Below are 19,868 nucleotides of genomic sequence, written 5' to 3' on the forward strand. Positions count from 1 at the left end.
AAAATGGAGCAAGACTGTTTGCATTACCAAGGTGGTAAATATCAGGGGAGATAATGTAAAGAACATCCTTTATAAGCTATTAAGTATTATGCAAATGCTGGTAACTGTTATCAGTCATAACAATTAGCTTCATAACAGGAAGAGGGGATGATACTTAACTGAGTTTACCTCTGTTCCATCTTCACTTCAATGGGGAATCTATGAGGTGATTCACTTTCCATCTTCATTAACTCCTTGGCCTTTTATCTGACAGTTTATTTTCCTTGTGACTTTGACCTCTTGGTCATCACTGCCAATTATGAGAATAGGACATGGAAGTACATGTCCATTAAAAATGGGATCAAGAGTATTGAGTCATTTAGAACAATAACACATTGCTCTTACACCTCTCTGTTCATCAATGAATTTGAGAGTATTCCCCAATCATGAGCAAGAATACTAAAACAGGAAGACATTGGCTTCTGAAGAAGAGGCCAGATGAGAACCTTCCTGTCCTCTTGGAATTCGAGTCAGAGGAAAACTGAAGATTTTCATATCATAGTCTGCAGAGGGATGTTTCAAAATTTGCCTTGTGCAAATTATGCTCATCATAAATGGTTTTATATAATCCTTTCATAAAAGAAGCAATTCTTACCTTGACCCTGTGGACTCCTTTTCTATGAATAGATTTAAGAGGTATTTGTCCACTTGGATAGGAAAGTGACGTATTTGTTAACATGGTTAGCTTCCTTTTGTAATTCTCTGTATTTCTTTTACTGAAGCTTATTGAATGGCAAGATGACATAGATGACTATGTACTTTATGAAAGTCAACATGGCAGTAGTGGAGTGTGAATTGAAATAGATGGGCCAGAGAGAGTAAATAATAACTTCTAGTATTTATTCTAATATTTTAGTGATTTAAGGTTTGCAAAGCATTTACAAATATCTCATTTTATCACCATTATAATCATAGGAGGTTGTACTATTATTATCCCCGTTTTATATTTGAGGCTAAGAAATGTTAAATGACTTGTTAAGGATCACATAGCTAGTAAGGAATCTGGGTATTAATTCAAATCATCCTAATTCCATGTTTACTATATTCTACCTATTTGCCTACAATGCAATGTAGAATTTTCAGAGAGAGGAAGGCAAGGATGATGATGAGGTCCTGAGCCTGGGTGAGGAGGGAATAAAGCCAAGTATATTATGGTCTCTTCTAGCTGTTAAGCCTTACAGTTACCCAATATGAGGGTCCATGATTAGACTAATCAACTGTGATCTTCCCAGGACAGTTGCTTCTTAAACCTCAGAATCAATTCCTAAATTCACATTCAGTCAGTCATCAAAGAACCTCTACACCCAAATCATAGTTTTTTTTTTTTGTTTTTGTTTTTGTTTTTTTTTTTTCATTCTAAACTACCTTTTAGTTTTAATGTACACACGGGGATGGGGGTGACTTTTAGTTTAATAGTAAGTTTTTAAAAATCCACTGCTTTTAATTCTTTACCATGACAAAAACATGCTGCAACCAATATTTTGGTGTATATGGGGACTTTCTTCTTATCATTGACCTCGTTGGGTTCAATAAAGCATGGAAAAACTTATATGAACTGGTGAAAAGTGAAGTAAGCAGAACCAAGAAAATGATTTGCACAATGATTACAACAATGTAAATGGGAAGCATAACAACTACAAAAAAAAATCAAAAGTGAATGTTGCAAAGTTACAAAGAAAAAATATAGCGCCCAGAGAAAAGATATGAAAAGATATTCCCCACTACTATGCAGAGACAAGAGGCTCATGACTGTAGAATATGACACATAATTTTATATTTTTGATGTATTTTTTTTTTTTTCTCCTGAGGCTGGGGTTAAGTGACTTGCCCAGGGTCACACAGCTAGGAAGTGTTAAGTATCTGAGATCACATTTGAACTCTGGTCCTCCTGAATTCAAGGCTGGTGCTCTATACACTGCGCCACCTAGCTGCCCCCGATGTATTGTTTAGTTTTGGCAATTTTTTCTTTTTCTTTCTTTTTTTTATTTGTCATGTGGGACAATATTATTTGTCATGTGGGACACTTCTGGGAGAAGAAAGGGAAGAGATACTGGAAGAAATTTAAAAAAAAACATTAAAAATAAAACATATTAGTAAAACTTTTTTTCTTAAAAAATCCACACCCTCTGGTGCAATTCTCTTCCATTTTAATAAATATTAAAGCCATTTTTGTAAGCTATAATTATTGTTAGACATTTTGTCTTTCCTGTACCAACAATGTGTCTCTTATCCATAATAAAAGGGATGATTTTAGAGAAACCTAGTAGGACTTATAAAAAACTGATGCAGAGTGAAGTAAGTGGATCCAGGAGAACAATTTATAGAGTAATAGCATTCTAAAGACAAACAACTCTGAAATAATTTGAGAACTTGGATTAAAAGAATATCAACTTGATTGCAGAGCACTCCTCCTGATGAAGCATACTGCTTAACTCTTGAGAGAGATCATCAATTCAAAGGGCAGATTTAGACATATTCTTTTTGGACATGGACAATGTGGAAATGTGTTCTGCTTGACTACATATATCTATATACATACACACACATACACAACACATACATCACCACACATATCTTTGTTGCAAGGGTTTTTCTTTTCTTTTTTCTCAATCTAAAGGGAAAGATGGAAGGGAAAAAAGTTTTGTATTTAAAAAATTAAAGAAATTTTAAAAAGAATATCAATTACAAAAAAAGAGAGAGATAATAGACTACTTTTAGGGTCTTCTGATCACTGATTTCAGGTAATGCATCAAGAAAGGAAGGGGAAGATAGGTGTCACAGCAGATAGAGCACCAACATTGGAGACAAGATAATCATCTTTTTGAGTTCAGGTCTGTCCTCAGAAATTTACTTACTGTGTGATCCTGGGCAAGTCACTTAACTCTGTTTGTCACAGTATCTCAACTATAAAATAAGCTGGAGAAGGAAATTACAAATTATTTCTTTCCCAAGAAAACTCTAAATAGGGCCACAGAATTGGATATGAGTGAAAAACAACTGAAAACAGAAAAAAGTCAAACAAGGAAATGAATACTCACCAAAGGTGCTCACCATTGTCATGATGGATATCCATTAGAGTTGAAATTGAAGAGAAAGATACTGTCAAATCTTCAAGATACTCTTGTAATAGGTAATATTTTGTTGGCTGGATCAAATCTCAGAATTTGGACAAAATCCATAATTGATCAAAAGAGTTTGGCTCAATAATCCACAAAGATATTAAGTGGATGAAGAATACTTATACTCTGGGCCATGTTAGTCAATTAAATGGACTACCCAGAGTGCTGCTGATCCATCATACACACACACACACACACACACACACCCCTTGGACAGATCCTGTAGATGAACAAAGACTTAGAAAAATTATACAGGAGGAGAAAAGTGGGCTAGATTGGCTATTTAAAATTATAGAGCTCTGTCAATGATCCTAATTTTTCCACGAAATGGAAGGGCCATCTTTTTTTTTTAATAACAAAGTTCTATGGATGCTATCATGTTGCTGTAAATCACAATTTCAAAGGATCTCTCCAGAAGACATTGGAGAGGCATGGTTGCTATGAGCAGGCAACAGGACATAACAAAGAGTTATGGCAAAGAAGTGGATTAGGCAAGTTATTAGTGAACTGTATGGTTGATAAAACTGTATGATTGGTCATATGGTGAGAGTGAGGAGTAACAGCCCATGGATAAACTGAATAGTCCATCTCAGAATATGTGCGATGAATTTATTAGAGGAGGGGAACAAGGACAAGAATCATGTAGGGTGGGCAGGCCTAGATGGATTATAATCTACATCTTTGATCAGAGCACTCACACCAGTGAGATTATTGATTTATTGGTCAATTGGCATATCAAGCAGTCCCATATTAGGTGCTTATCCTCTCATTCGGTAGTTTCATCTCTTATTTTGTATTGGCATAAGAAAAATTTTAATAAATGTAAATGTCCACATAATTCTTAGTTGTATTATCATTTTACATAACGTCATATTCACTTCAATTTATACCTGTTTGACTAGTATTGTGGATAATGGGATGCAGACTGATATACTAGAAAAGAGCATTAGATATGGAATCCAGAGATGAAAGTTCTAATCCTAACTCTCTACTAACTGTAAAACTTTTGTCACGTCACTTCTCATCTTCAGCCTCAATTTCCTCATATGTAAAATGAAAACAATGAATGCTTAGTATATATGTCTCTTAGGGCTTTTGTGATATTTGAAGGAGGTAATATATGAGAAAGCCATTTATATATTATCAAATACTATTAAATTCAAGGGATTAATTTTTTAAATTAAATTATCTCTGCTCACAAGGGTTAGTCATTTAGCTGCTGGGTTCTTACAATTTTTTGAAAAAAAAATCAGATTTCTGAAAGTTTCTCAAGAATTAAATGAAAAGTACTCAATTTTTTCTAAAAGAAAAATTTTATGCCCGGGGAGAAAGATGTAGGTGAAGTAGGCTAAAACCTATATGGAGTAATTTCAGGGAAGAGAGAAGATTGTTCATTTTATCATTAGTGCTAAGGTTGAAAATGCAAATGCTCTTGGGAAAGGCAAAAAAGTTAAGAGAGCCTCATTCATATTAACGTTTAAATGATATCAGATCATTGAACAAGAGGATCCAGAAGATGGGATATCAGCAAGGGGGAAAAAGTGAATTCTAGGGAATGCAAAACTCTTGTTGTTCAATTGTGTCCAACTCTTTGGGATCACATGGACTGTAGCTTGCCAGGACCTTCTCACTATTGCTCAAAGTTGGTCTAAATTCATATGTCAGGGACAGATAGCGAACTTCTGACAGTTCACACAATGGAATTTCTATTATATGTGTCAAGAAAACTCACTATTTCTATCTATGTACATATACATAAAACACACATGTGTACATGCATGAATGCATACATTTAAAAAACTGCCCTCCATTTAGCATTTAAAACTTTTGTAATTTGGCTTTTTCCTACCTTACTAGTCTTTGTTACTCCCCTCCACACTCTCTGATATGGCTACATTGACTTAATTGCTGTTCCTGGAATAATCTCCTCCATTTCCCATCTCTTTCCTCCCTTTGTGCTAGCTGTCCCCTGTGCTTAGAGTGTTCTTTCTTCTCATCTCTGCTTCTTAGAAACAGCCCAAAGGTCCCCTTCTGTATAAAGCCTTCTCTAGCCCTTCCAGCTGCTGATGAGTTCCCAATCTAGATTACCTTTCATCCTTCCCTTTCTCCCCTTTTTTTCTCTCTTCTTCCTCCTTTCTCTTCCCAGTTCCTCTTATTTGTAAACATTTATATGTTATTATCCCATTAGAATGTGAGCTCCTTGAGGGTAAACACTGATTTCACCACTTTATTTGTATCCTAAGCACTTAGCACATGGCATATATTAAGTGCTTGACAAATGCTTATTAAAATACTGACAGTTAAACATATTTCTTTGCAATTGAATGCACATCCTAGGAGATGCACATTTGTACAGAATCAGTACAAAGCTAAAGGGAAAACTGGCTTTGAGGCCCTGGAAAAGCCTGTTTGAGTCCCTGGTTGCCTATTAAAAAAATGAGCCTCATATTCCTTCCAAAGAAAAACACAATGGAAACAACAAAGATAGAAACAATATAATAGATAATGGAGCCGGGGATAATTCATGTTTTAACAAGGAGATTTATCTCTTTCCCGAAGGCTATCATCAGTTTACCAAAGGAGTGGTGTCTGTGGGAAACACAAAGGAGAAAAAAACAAAACATTTTCCCGACACTGTGAGGCAATTCAATTTCCAGTGAGGCAAGTCGATAATTAACAACTCATTACTAACTTAACTACATGAATTCATTTGGCTGACTGAAAACCACATTCCAATTCATATAAAGCAAAATAAAGCAGGATTAAAAAAATTCATGTCTCCCATTTTACTCCTAACCCTTCAAAACAAGAAAATAAAATAAAATTTAATTAGCCCAGGCTAGAGGATGGCCCTGTATGATGGTCTCCACAAGAGACAGGTTTTAGGAATTATTTAAAAATATCTTTCTTGCTCTTTCCTTTTTGGCATTATATTACCAAATGCTTTGTAATTAAATCACTGCCCACTTTCTCAGAATAACCATTACTTTAGGACTCAGATTGGATTCCATTTCAGGGTGCCTTGTCCAGTAGAAGAAGACCATGACATAACTCTAATTTGATTGGATTGGGGAGTTGTACTAGGATGCACCACATGCACTAAAAATAAATAATCTCCGCAGATTGAAATAGTCTAAGGCCAGAATGAAAAAAAAAAAAAAAAAAAAAAAAAAAAAAAAGACCAACTTTAACAAATCAGGACTGCTTTGATAATTGACTCAAGAATTTGGTAACTTTTTTCCATTTCTCTCTTCCAAACATTCTCTTGTGGTTGTGCAACTCCCTCACCTCCTTTTTACTAGTGAAGTAATAATGTAAGAAAATTATCTTCTAAAGATGTTTGAATATTATCATGAAGGGTATTCCTAAGCACTGAAGCATAAAAGTCGAATTAGGTCAACAAATATTTATTAAGCACCTATTATGTGTCAGTAATTATGTTGAGGATAACTAGGTCTGCTTTACATCAAGGTCAAACTTGATCCAACCAGATTAAAATGTACTTGGAAAATGTTTAACAAAATAAATAAAGATACATTCCAACATAGATAATGTTAATTTGTGGTTTTCTAAGTGTATTAAATCTGTTTCTGTTTGAGTTTGACAGGATTGGCCTATATATCTTTTTTTTAAAGCTTTTTATTTTCAAAACATTTGCACAGATAATTTTTCCTCATTGACCTTGCTCCTCCTTCCCCTCACTCCTTTCCCTAGACAGCAAGCAATCCAATATATGTTGTTCATATTAAATTATATGTTAAATGCAACATGTGTGAACATATTTATACAATTCTCTTGCTGCACAAGAAAAATCAGATCAAAAAGGAAAGAAAATGAGCAAGAAAACAAATGCACGTGAACAACATCAAAAAGAGTAAGAATATTATGTTGTGATCCATATTCAGTTCCCATAGTCCTCTCTCTGTGTGTAGATGGATCTCTTCATCACAAGATCAATTGGCCTATATATTTAAGCTCATCTCCCAACTATATTGTAGCTTAAGAGTTCTTAGCCTTTATTATGTCTTGGCCTCCATTGGTAGCCTGGGAAACTACCAGATTCATTGTGAGCATTCATGCTTCAGAATCACCCAAATTCTATAAATCAGGGTTTGATTTATTGATTTTTAGGTTGTTAAAATTTAAGAAAGTAAAGGGCTACTAGGTGATGAGATGGAGAGTACTGGGTCTGGAATCAGGTAGAGTTTAGCCAAATATGATCTCATGTTCTTACTTTCCCTTTGTCCCTAGGCAAGTCACTTAATCCTGTTTGCCTCAGTTTCTGCATTTGTAAAATGAACTGGAGAAGGAAATGGCAAACTATTCCAGTATCTTTGCCAATAAAATCCCATATAGGGTCATGAAGAACCAGACATGTCTGAACAACAACAGCAAAGAAAATGATAGAGGAAAGGTTAGTAATATTGCTTAAACTTAAGTGTCCTAAATATATTCCCTGCCTACCTCTCTCCCACAGCCAGTTGTTAAACATTTACCAGCACTTTCCTGGCTCCAGTCCAGAGTGATCTTCTCTGAATTCATTTCATCATTTGCTTTGGCACTTGATGGTATTTTGTTCTTATTTTAGGAAGTAAGTGGATTATGAAAGTAACTATTTCACATGTTTTTGATTTTTCTTCTCCAACCACATAATGATCTCCTGGAGGGCAGATAGATTTCTTTTGCCTCCCTTCTCAATGACTAGCACACTGGTCAGCACACACAGGAGATCCTAAAATTAGAGTTGGAAGAAACCTCAAAGGAAGGCAGGAAACAATCCTATTTTAATTACTTGTTATGGGTCAAGCACTATGCTAAGTGTCTACGGATCCAAATACAACAAAATAATCCTTACCTTCATGGAGCTTACAGTCTAATGGGGGGATACTACAGATAAAAGAGAGTTGAAAAAATTGGGTAGGGAATATGTGAATTAGAGGTATGGTGTGGTGATGAAGTCTAGAGAATTAGAAGCACAGCTGGGAGGGGAATGAATTATTATTACCCATGGTTGCCATCTCCCAAATAAAGGTCCTTTGGAAGGAACTTAAAATGGGAGAAGAGGCCAGTATGGCAGAGGAATGTGCCAGAGTGAAAAAAATCTAAACTACTAAGGGAATTTAGCATCTACTTTTCCCTCCCCCCAGTTTAGGTAAGGAAACTGAAGTCTAGAGAAATGAAGTGATTTTCTTTTTTAAGGTCACATAAATAAAATTTTTAAAAAAGATAGACCTGGGACTGCAACCCAACTTCTTTGACTCCATCAAATCTCATTTTAGTAAATATTTGTTTAATGAATGAATTGGCAACTTGAAATATTTAGAAACATTATCTAATAATCATAAATAAATGAAATATTTTGAAGTATGGGATGTATTTAATCCTGACAACAACCCTGTGAGGGCAGTAGTCTGTCATGCTTTTTCCCTATTTTACAGATAAGGTCAATGAGTCTCAGGTTCATTGCTAGAACTCACATTGCTAATCAGTGGAAGAAGTGAGGTGTGTATCCAGGTTTTGTCTTTTTTTTTTTAACTTCTGATTCATTGTTTTTTAGTCACCTTAATCCAGTGCGTGTGCGTGTGTGTGTGTGTGTGTGTGTGTGTGTGTGTGTGTACATATAGATACACATATATATTCTTCACTAGAATGTCAAGTCCTTGAGGTCAGGAAACTTGTCATATTTTTGTAATTCTATTTCCCTCAGTTGTTAAAATAATGTATTTTACATACCATATAATTAATTGCTTAATAATTCCTATAATTCAAAGTGCACCTTTGTGCATTTTATAATTTTGTGAGTTGCCTGGTGTCACTAGAGATTAAGTAACCTGTCCAGGTTTACCGAATCACCATATGTTAGAGGTGACATTAGAATTCAGATCTTCTTGACTTTAAGACCATCTCTTTTTTTAATTTAATATTTTGTTTTCTCCAGTTACATGTAAAACAAATTTTAAACATTTGTTTTTTTAAAACTTTGAGTTCTACATTCTCTCCTTTTCTCTTTCCCCACCCATGCCCCCATTGAGAAGATACCCATGAAGTTATTTAAAATATTTCCATAAAAATAATGTTGTGAAAGAAAACCAAAGATCTCCCTTCCCCCCCCCAAAAAAAAAATCCTTCAAGAAAAATATATTTTAAAAGAGTATGCTTCAATTTATATTCAGACAAAGTCATTTCTTTCTTTGGGTATGGGTAGCATTTTTCACTCTAAGTCCTTCAGAGAAGTCTTGGATCATTGTTTTGCTGACTTATAGTTGATCAAGCCACAACATTGTTTTTACTTTCTGCACAGTATATTTCACTTTGGATCAGCTTATGGATGACTTTTCAGGTTTTTCTGAGAGCATCATGCTCATATTTACTTACTGAACAATAGTATTCCATCATAATCACATACCACAATTTATTTCAGTCATTCCCAGTTGATGGAATCCTCTCAATGTCCAATTCTTTTGCCCTGAGAAAAGAGCTTCTATAAATATTTTTGCACATACATATAGGCCTACTTTCCCTTTTTCCTATAAAAAATATCTTTTTTGGGACACATGCCTAATAGTGGTATTATTAGGTCAAAAGGTATACATGATTTTATAGAGTCCAACTTTTTAATCTTCTGTTTAGGAGGCATTTGTTGCTTCCCATTTCAGCCATTTCTGTCTTTTCAAGGAAGGACTTCCCTAAAGCAGAAAATATCTCTGATCAGCTTCATAAGGCAACCTAGCCAAAAAGTCTTCTCTGACTTGTCTTAGTGAGCCAAGTCTTCATCCTACGTAACTCTTTACGATAGTTTATATAGTGTTGCATAAATTGAAAATCGAGCCTAAATAATCCCTTTCTATCCTCACTATACTTCTACCCTTTAAATATCTGAAGATGTTTATCATGTCTTCACTTAGTTCTTGATTAGCAGGGCTGTACACACTTAGCTCCCTTAATCTTTCTTCCTAAATCAATCCCTGCAGCCAGCCCTTAATATTGTTGTTACTTTCCTCTCCTCTGAACCTCGTCCAAATTGTCTATCTTTCTTGTATTGAGCTGCCTGGGCTGAATAAGCTGAAAGCGGTCTTACAAGTACAAATTCTCTAATGTCTTGCAGTGTTGTAATACTTTTGCCTAGGCTACCTAAAATCCTTTCACTTCCTTCTCCTGCCTTGCCACTCTGCACATTCAGATCTGATTCCCTGCTCTTTTTCTTTTTTTTAAAAAAAATTTCTTTAAATTTTGAATCTTCAGGTTTTTCTTTCTTTTATTCCCTCTTTTTTCTTTTATTCTTTTCCTCCCTCCCTCCCTCCCTCCCTTCCTTCCTTCCTTCCTCCCTGCTTCCCTCCCCCTTTTCCCCATCTCTTTCTATCCTTCTTTCCCTCCCTCTTTCCCTCCCCTTCCTTCCTTCCTTCCTTCCTTCCTTCCTTCCTTCCTTCCTTCCTTCCTTCCTTCCTTCCTTCCTTCCTTCCTTCCTTCCTTCCTTCCTTCCTTCCTTCCTTCCTTCCTTCCTTCCTTCCTTCCTTCTTTCCTTCCTTCCTCCCTTCCTCCCTTCCTTTCTTCTTTTCTCCCTCATTTCTCTCCCCCTGCTTTGTTGATTGTATAGTGGAATTGGCATTAGTGAAAACTGTGGAGTTCTTTCATCCATCCATCTTCTTCTTGGTTTTGTTGCAATACTTTTCCTGCTGTGCTAATACTTATAGCTTCTGATATTCTTTTCCAAAAGACAAACTTAAGGAGGCAGCTAGGTGGTGCAGTGGATAGAGCACCAGCCCTGACACTTAAGACTTCCTAGCTGTGTGACCCTGGGCAAGTCACTTAACCCCAGCCTGGGGGGGGGGGGGGGAAGACAAACTCAAAATGTTTCTTTTCTATGTCCTTGCTTGAAGGCCTTCTATAAAACTGTAGCCAGTATAACATTTATTCTTTAGAAAATGACTTTGGACTTCAAATAAAATTTTATGACACATTTGCTAATGCTTTATTATAATCTATACATGTAAAATGTAATCTATGACTGGTACAGTTTTTTAAAAAGTTAATATGGCAAATCCTATCCCAAGGACTTATTTTCCAAATGGGACTGAAAGAGAGATAAGGAAAGGGATGGCCATGGGGGGAGGGCTATGCATTTATCTCCTTGGATCCAGAAGAAAGGTAGTATTTGTGGTATATGGATAGTTGTTATAGAATAGCTCTTTAATTTTCTTTTTCCCCCAAATTTATAGAATCAAAAAGTAAGGAAATATTACCTATCTTAACAAAAATACTATCTAAATATAAGTTTTTCAATCAGTGAGACATTTGTTGAATGCTTAATATATTTGGATTAGACACATTTGTCATCAAATTATTTAGCTTAGTAAGTATAAATATGTACATAGTTACAAATAATTTCACAAAAATTGGACAATTGGGATAATCTACAAATGATGCCCTATAAATTACCTTTGAAACACTGGACAAAATGAGTTAGAAATTTCAACATCTCTTTGTCCACTGTGCACAAGGAAATGTTGGTGGTCTCTGGATACCTCAAAGAAGTAGGAAACATTTATCACTCTCCTTCCCTTGACTTTTATGGTTCTTTTCGGACTCTGTTAGGCTACATCTTGGTACCCATATAAAAGGCATAGTGGACTGTCACTGCTCAACCAATAACCTGTCTTTATAGTGCCCTAGTTTCTGATAATTTCATTCATTTTCTCTGTGGATTTGCCCTCTGCTTCTTAAGTCCTGGTCTTGTTTAATTTGCCCATCTTGGCATCCATCTGCACTAATCTCAGGTAGCCTTTAGTTTCTGCTTCTGTCTTGAATCTGACAGTTATAGCTCCTTTCTTAGATACTGGATGATTTTAGAATGCAAAAAGACCTCAAAGATTACCTTCTTCTTACCTGAAGCAACTTTCCTTCTATAATATCCCTAGAGAATGTTAATCCCATGGTGTCAAACTCAGAAACAGGCCCTTGCAGGCCTGAATATTGTCTCAGAAAGCCACAAATTAATATTATCCATGTTATATTATATATTTTATTTATTGTGTTGAAAATCTTCCAATTACATTTGAATGTGGTTCAGATCACATTCTGGAATTTTACAAGGAAGCAGAACTTCTATCACAAATTCATTACTTCTGTTGGAAAGTTATATTTAAAAATATTATTTAGTATTTTAATTTCTCAATTACATATAAAAAGTTTTAAACATTCATTTTTAAAACATTATTTTTCAAATTCTCTTCCTGTCTCCCTCCTTAATCCCCCCCAGTAAGAAGGCAAGCAATTCAATATAGGTTATACATCTATACTTATGCAAAATCTATTTCCATATTAGTCATGTTATGAAAGAAAACATGGACCAAAAAAATCCCTCAAGAAAAATGAAGTAAAAAAAGGAAACTTCAGTCTGTATTTAGACACTATTATTCCCTATTTGGAGCTGGATAGTGTTTTTCATCATAAGTCCTTCAGAGTTGTCCTGGATCATTGTATTGCTGAGAATAGCTAATTCATTCACAGCTAATCATCTCACAATATTGCTGTTATTTTGGACACAGTACATGTCATTTTGCATTGTCTCATGAAAATCTTTCCAGATTTTTAAAAGAATGTCCTGCTCATCTTTTCTGACAGCACAACAGTATTCCATCACAACCATACAGTATAATTTTTAGAGCCATTCCCCAGTCTATGAGCATCTTCCCAATTTCCAAATCCCTGCCACAAGAAAAGAGCTGCTATAAATAGTTCCATATGTATAGATCCTTTCCCCTTTTTGATTTTTATCTCCTTTTGTATAGAGACCTAATAGAGGCTGTTACAGTTAAAAGTTTTTTAAGTTACATCTATCATCTTCACCTGCAGGGATGTAAACAGTTTAATCTTATTGAGTCCCTAGTGATTTCCTTTTCCATTTAACTTTTTAATGCTTCTTTTAACTCTTGCATTTGAAAGACAGATCAAAGGATATGCACAGTTTTCTAGACTTTTGACCATAGTTCCAAATTGCTCTAAAGAATGGTTGAATGAGTTCACAACTCCACCAGTAATACATTAGTCTCATTTTTCTTACATTCCTCTAACGTTTGTCATTTTCCTTTTCTATCCTATTAACCAATCTAATAGGTATAAGGGAGTACCTCTGAATTGTTTCAATTTACGTTCCTTGAATCAAAAATGATTTAGAGCTCCTTCTCATATGTCTATAGATAGCTTTGCTTACTTCACCTGAAAACTATTCATAATTTTTGATCATTTATCAATTGGGGAATGGCTCCACTTCTTATAAATTTGACTCAGTTATCTATGTATTTGGAAAATGAGAACTTTATTAGAGAAATCTGCTTTGAAAAATTTTCAGTTATAATTGCTAAATGTCTTTCCTACCATCTTCCCCCCTAATCCTTATTCTATTCTCTCTCTCCTTTCACCTTCCTCAAAAATGTTTTGCTTCTGACTACTTTCTCTCCCAATTTATCTTCTCTTATATCACATCTCTACATCCTTCTCTTGATTTAAAAAAATATATATATATCATACTTTTAAATTTAGCTCACTCTGTGCCCTCTGCTCTTTTCATCAAGAATGTTTGAAAGTCCTCTTTTTCACTGGATATCCATTTTCCCCTTGAAGGATTATACTCAGTTTTTCTGGGTGGATAATTCTTAGTTGAAATTCTAACTCCTTTGCTCTCTGGAACATATTTCTTTAATGTAGAAGTCACCAAATTCTGTGTTGCTCTGATTGTGGTTTGAATTGTTTCTGGATGTTTATAATATGCTCTCCTTGATCTAGAAGTCTTGGAATTTGTCTACAATATCTCTTTGAGTTTTCATTTTGGGGTCTCCTCTTCCTGGGTTCAAATGTGATCTCAGACAGTATATAGCAGTGTGATCCTGAGAAAGCCACTTAATCCCCTTTGCCTCAGTTTTTTCATCTTTAAAATGAGCTGGAGAAGGAACCAGAATATTACTCAGTATCTTTGCCAAGGAAACTCCAAAATAGGTCACGAAGAGTTAGAAACAAACAATGAATTATATAATGATACATAAATCTTCATGACATCAAAAATAAATAATTTCTATTGCATTTATATCAACAAACATGTTAATAAGGCTTATCGCCCTAAATAATTTCCATTGAAAGGAAATATTATATAAGGTCAATAGATAGAAGAAGGCTCCCCAGCAAATGGGAAGAGATTGGCAAGAGATCATAGATAGATTTATAAATCAATTGCTAGAGAGAGGCAGCATGGTGATGAGGTCACATATGGTGAAATACAAATACATAAAATTAATGAAATATATATTCTTTAGTCAGATTAACATAGCTAGCATTTTTATTGTTCTTTAAGATGTGTGAATTTTTTTTAACAAATATTATTTCATTTGATCCTTACAACAACCTTCAAAGAAGTGTTATTATTATCATCCCCATTTTACAGGTGAGGAAACTGAGGTAGGCAGAGGTGAGGTGGCTTGCCTATGATCACATAGCTAGTAAATGTCATTTGAACTTACATCTTCCTGACTTCAGGTTCAGTGCAATATACATTACATCATCTAGCTGTCTGGTCCCAGGAATCCAGGAGAAGAATGAGCTACACAAAAAACCCATGGAAGCTTTGTCATTGATGGCATACTATGCAGACCATAATATGAGAGAGGTGGATGGATCCTTTGAGTTTCACAATTCTGAGCTACAATAAGTCTGAAGCATGTTAGGTGTCCAGCGCCAATGTGATGAGCCCCCTGGGAGCAGAGAGTTACCAGGCTGCCAGTGAACTAATCAGTCATGATTCATTATCTCTTGTGTTTTATGAGATTGTTCTCTACCTATCATGTCATTATTTTATTAAGGACTGGATTTATTTGGCAGTGATTTCCAGGGTTGCTCTTCTTTTGGGATTTGAATATAGGAGCATCCTCGAGGCTGATTGATATATCTGGAGCCTGGCTTGGGGCTGGTGTGGTTGCAGGGTAAGAGATAAATTGGGGAAAGTTTGTGGTGAGGTACAGAGTATGAAGTGAGATAGGAAATGGATGTCCTGTCCAGATAGACAACCATGGAGCTGGAAACTGTGTGGTTAGCAACAGAGCTATGACTTCTATACATAGATCTATTAATGTAGGGCCTGAGATAAAAGGAGACAAAGAAAGAAAGAAAGAATTTATGGGGAAAGCATCTATTTGCATTCCAGGGCCAGGCATAGGCGGAGGGATTAGTTTTCTCACATTTAAAGAAAATATTGTAAGAATTCCCTTCCATCCCAGAAACCTAGGGAGTTTCTAGAACCCATTCTAGAACCATTCCAATTCCTCACCACTATCTTCCTCCAGCCCTTTGCAAAGTATTCATGTGCTAATCGTTAACCTGTTTGCACTAAACCATAATGTTCTCTTCTCTCTTTCCTGCTCCATTATCTGCCAGACTTCATGACCAATTTGTCAGCAAATACTTGCAATCCCAGAGCCTCCTATCCAGTAGTAAAAAACAAAATAAAATTAAATCAACAACAGACCGAACCCCTCCCTTTCCCAAACAAAAAACATACCACCACAGCCACATCCCAAGCCCCAAACCCAAACAACAACCCCAAGCCAAAAGTGATTCCAAAAACAAGCCATTGCTTGGTTTCTGTCTTGTCATATAAAAGTGTATCTGTTTCTCAGATCTCTGTTTCTGTCTCCCAATCTGGGTCCTTGTCATCATATTGTGAGAGTCTCTTAAAGCAGAGGTATCAAACTCTGATCATGCAAGCTGCCACAAAACTCCGAGTGGTGAATCTAATTAAAATGTAATTGAGATTGACTAAATAAATAAAAGTACAATACAACATAGATAATGTTAATTTGTGGTTTTCTAAGTCAGTATGCGGCCAACAGGAATCTGTTTCTATTTGTGTTTGGCTGCTGTCCTACAGAGTTATACAGTCTGTGTTCTGGTATCAGGAACTGCACAGTTTGATTTTTATAAAGGATCCTATTCGAATCTTTCAAAGTTTACCTTTAAGTGTAGAAATAGCAAATTGTCCTACAGATACTTACTAAGCATTAAAGACAAATATGACAAGTCCTGCACTCAAGGACTACATCCTTATGGAGGGAAGAGGAAAAGGGAGAACATATTTATTAAGCACCTACTCTGTAGCCTGTACTGTGTTTTACAAATAAAACATATTTGATTTTAATGAAAAAAAATTGTCCTGGAAGCTCAGATCACAGAATCATAGGAGTCTGGAAGCTTTCTGTTATAGTCTCTACCTTGCTTTTTATAGATGAGAAAACAGGTTCATGAAAGGAAGTGAGTTGGTTAAGGTAACACAGGCAATGTCAATCAAAAGCATTATTTGAACCTAGCTCTTCTGATTGCAAATTAAAAAAAACAAAAAACAAACAAACAAACAAACAAAAAAAACCTTTACAGTAGTGGTGTCTAAACTCAAAACCACAAATTAACATTATCTATGCTGTATTGCATTTTTAAATTTATTCTATTAAATAAATATTTTGTAAGATATTTTGTTTTGTTCCCAATTACATTTTATGTTGTTCAAAGTTCAGAAGTTTTGCTGGCCTCTTACATTCCAATAGGTGAGTGTGAGACTTCTACAAAAAAGGACCATAATGTTTCCCCTGCTTTTAGTTACTCCTTGATTATGGGAAAGGGGGTAATGATGGGTTACATTCAGTAACCCTTCTTTCTTCGTCAGCTGACAGTGGCAAATAATCAAAGACTATTAGATCCTTAGATCAATTTTAACCACTCTATCCCTGTGAAGCAGGACTCTCCTCCTCTGCCCAATTGAAGAGAATGGAAGAGAACAAGCACTTCTTTTTTTTTTTTGTTTGTTTGTTTCTAAGAAAAGAAATTTAATTCGTGTATTAATGAAGCAATCACTAGAGTAGCATCACAGTAGCATCTTATGATTTTCATTACCTCTCTTCACTTGACATAAAGGCCTTGTCTAGTATAGACATTGAATTATGCAGTGTTTGGATTAATCAAGGAAGATATAAACAACCATTTCTCAAGTTCCTACTACGTGCTAGGCCCTGTGCTAAGCACTTGACAATTCAGCTATGTCAAACTCCCACTCTTGTAATTAATTTGAAGTTCTTAACCAGCATTTGCATGACCACAGAGGAACAATTCTTTGCTGGACGGATGAAACAGAGAGAGAGGCAGAACTAGAGAGAGAGAAACAGCCCGATAGAGAGACACATAGAGAAAAAAAGAGAGGGGGAAAGGAGACAGAGAGACTGAGACACATAACATAGCAAGAGAGAGATGGGCAGGAAGAGAGATGGAGACAAAGAGACATATATAGATACAGAGAGAAACAGGAACAGAGAGAGATACAGAAGGAAGAGACAGATAGAGGTAGAGAGACAGAGAAGGGAGAGAGAGGGGGGGGAGAGGGAGAAAGGCAGATAGAGAAACAGAAAGGAAAAACAAAGAGATACAGAGAGGGGGGAAAAAAGACAGAGAGACTGAGACATACATAGAGAGTCAGAAAGAAATAGGCAGGGAGGGAGATGGAGACAGAGAGAGACAGAGACAGAAAGAGGTAGAGAGAGAGAAGAAGGGAAGAGAAATATATAGAGAGATAGGAAGGAGAGAGAAAGAGAGAGAGAGAGAGAGAGAGAGAGAGAGAGAGAGAGAGAGAGAGAGAGAGAGAGAGAGAGAGAGAGGATTAAAACAAATCATTATAGCCATCTTAGAAATGAGATCATTTTTTTTTCACCTACACAACTTAATGATTTCTTCTTTCAAAAGAAGCAATTGCAGAAGCAGGTAATTATTGTTATTCCTAATATCCTAATGCCAAGTTGTAAACTGGAGGCATTACAGAAATAAATGTGGCAGCTAATGTGCATGTGTATATGATAGGCTACTGTTGATATAGTGCATTAAATTTGTTATATAACTTGATCAAGTAGCCAAGAAATATGCAAGCCACTTTCCTTGGCTTCCTCTCCGAGGCGGCCCACTGTAAGGCTCCTAACCCTGAAAGAAAGCCATTTGCAGAGATGCATGTGGCTTAGCAATTGTGGGATGGTTCCATACTGCTTAACACCTCAGGCATTCTGGAAAAGCTCTGTTACAAGAGGTGGATATCAGAGGCTTCTCCATGCGCTAAATGAGCCTGCACCTCTGCCTTATAGCTTTGGAAATGCTAAGCAGGTAATTAACAAATCATAAGGCACAGGTGTGCCAGGTGAAGTTTGGTAACTTGCTTTTGATCTAAATTGAGATGCTTTGGGGATTTAACTTCTTAGACAAAAAGGGCATAAATAAATAATCAGGTTTTTAAGGTTGGAACTTGCAAGGGAGCTATAAAACATCTTAATGTACTGGAGGAGGCAATGTGAGGGGATCGTTTAAGGCCAGGCCCTTATGTTTTCCATTGTGGTATTATATTTGTTCACCCGATTAGTTCAGAATGACACGTAATTCTTTGTGAGACTCTGGAACATTTTGTAAGGAACATGGATTGCTCTCAAATGTCTCCTACCTCATTTCTCATGAGAGAGAGAGAGAGAGAGAGAGAGAGAGAGAGAGAGAGAGAGAGAGAGAGAGAGAGAGAGAGAGAGAGAGAGAGAGAGAGAGAGAGAGAGAGAGAGAGAGAGAGAGAGAGAGAGAGAGAGAGAGAGAGAGAGAGAGAGAGAGAGACAGAGAGAGAGACAGAGAGAGACAGAGAGAGACAGAGACAGAGACAGAGAGAGAGAGATGGAGATGGAGAAGGTGACACTGGGATAGGGAGACTATATGTGAAAAGGAATAAATTCTGTTTTGGTCAATAAGATTAAAAATGAAGGGCCTGGACTCAGCCTCTAAGGTCCCTTCTAGCTCTAAATCTATGATCCTATTACAGGGTACTATGGTGGTTATAAAATGAGTAATATGTTAATGAGCACAGATGTCCCTAGTGACCCATCATCCAGAATGTTTGCATTTGCTTATACAAGCATTATAGTAAAGCACTTTCAGGGTATTATGGCAATGAGCTCTAGATGCAGCCTGGGCTTTCTTGGTCCCAGAAGGAGGAAAAATGTTTTCCTTCAGTCCTTCTTGGCTGAGATTCTTTCCCCCTTATGTCCACTAGAAAAGAAGCAGCATAAGAAATCTATCTGTTGCCCTATGATTCACTCACTATCCCTGTAGTATCCCTGACCAAACCCTGCTCCTTGGCTACCACCGCAACACATTTATGCATAAATATGTTGCTTTTCCTTATTGAAATGTAAGTTCCTTGAGGACAGGGACTAACTTACTTTTTATATTCGTATCCCTAGTACCTATCATATAGCAAGTAATTACTAAATGCTTTTTAAATTAATTAATTCATTTATTCACTTATTTCTTTCTCATAATGACAGACAAGTCAGTATGATCCTAAGGAATGAGACCTATCTTCCAAATTCTAGGGTGGTCCCCCTTGGTGATCCAAATGTCTTTTCAAAGGAAATGAATGACCTTTCCCAGCACTCAATTCAGTTAGTTCAGATTCAAAACAATATAAGAAACATGTTTCAAGCATTTGTTATGAGGCTATTGGGGATAATTAAAGAGCATATGATGTGATTCCTGCCCTCAAAAAACTTATATTCAGGGGAAGCAAAACTCACATAATTAAACACCTTGGTTATTTTAAAACAGAGTAAGCTGCCAAAGTGTCTGGTATAGAGAGCATCAAGGAGATCAGGGAAAGAAAGG

The sequence above is a fragment of the Sminthopsis crassicaudata genome, chromosome 5 (assembly GCF_048593235.1).
Source record: "Sminthopsis crassicaudata isolate SCR6 chromosome 5, ASM4859323v1, whole genome shotgun sequence".
Lineage (NCBI taxonomy): Eukaryota > Metazoa > Chordata > Mammalia > Dasyuromorphia > Dasyuridae > Sminthopsis > Sminthopsis crassicaudata.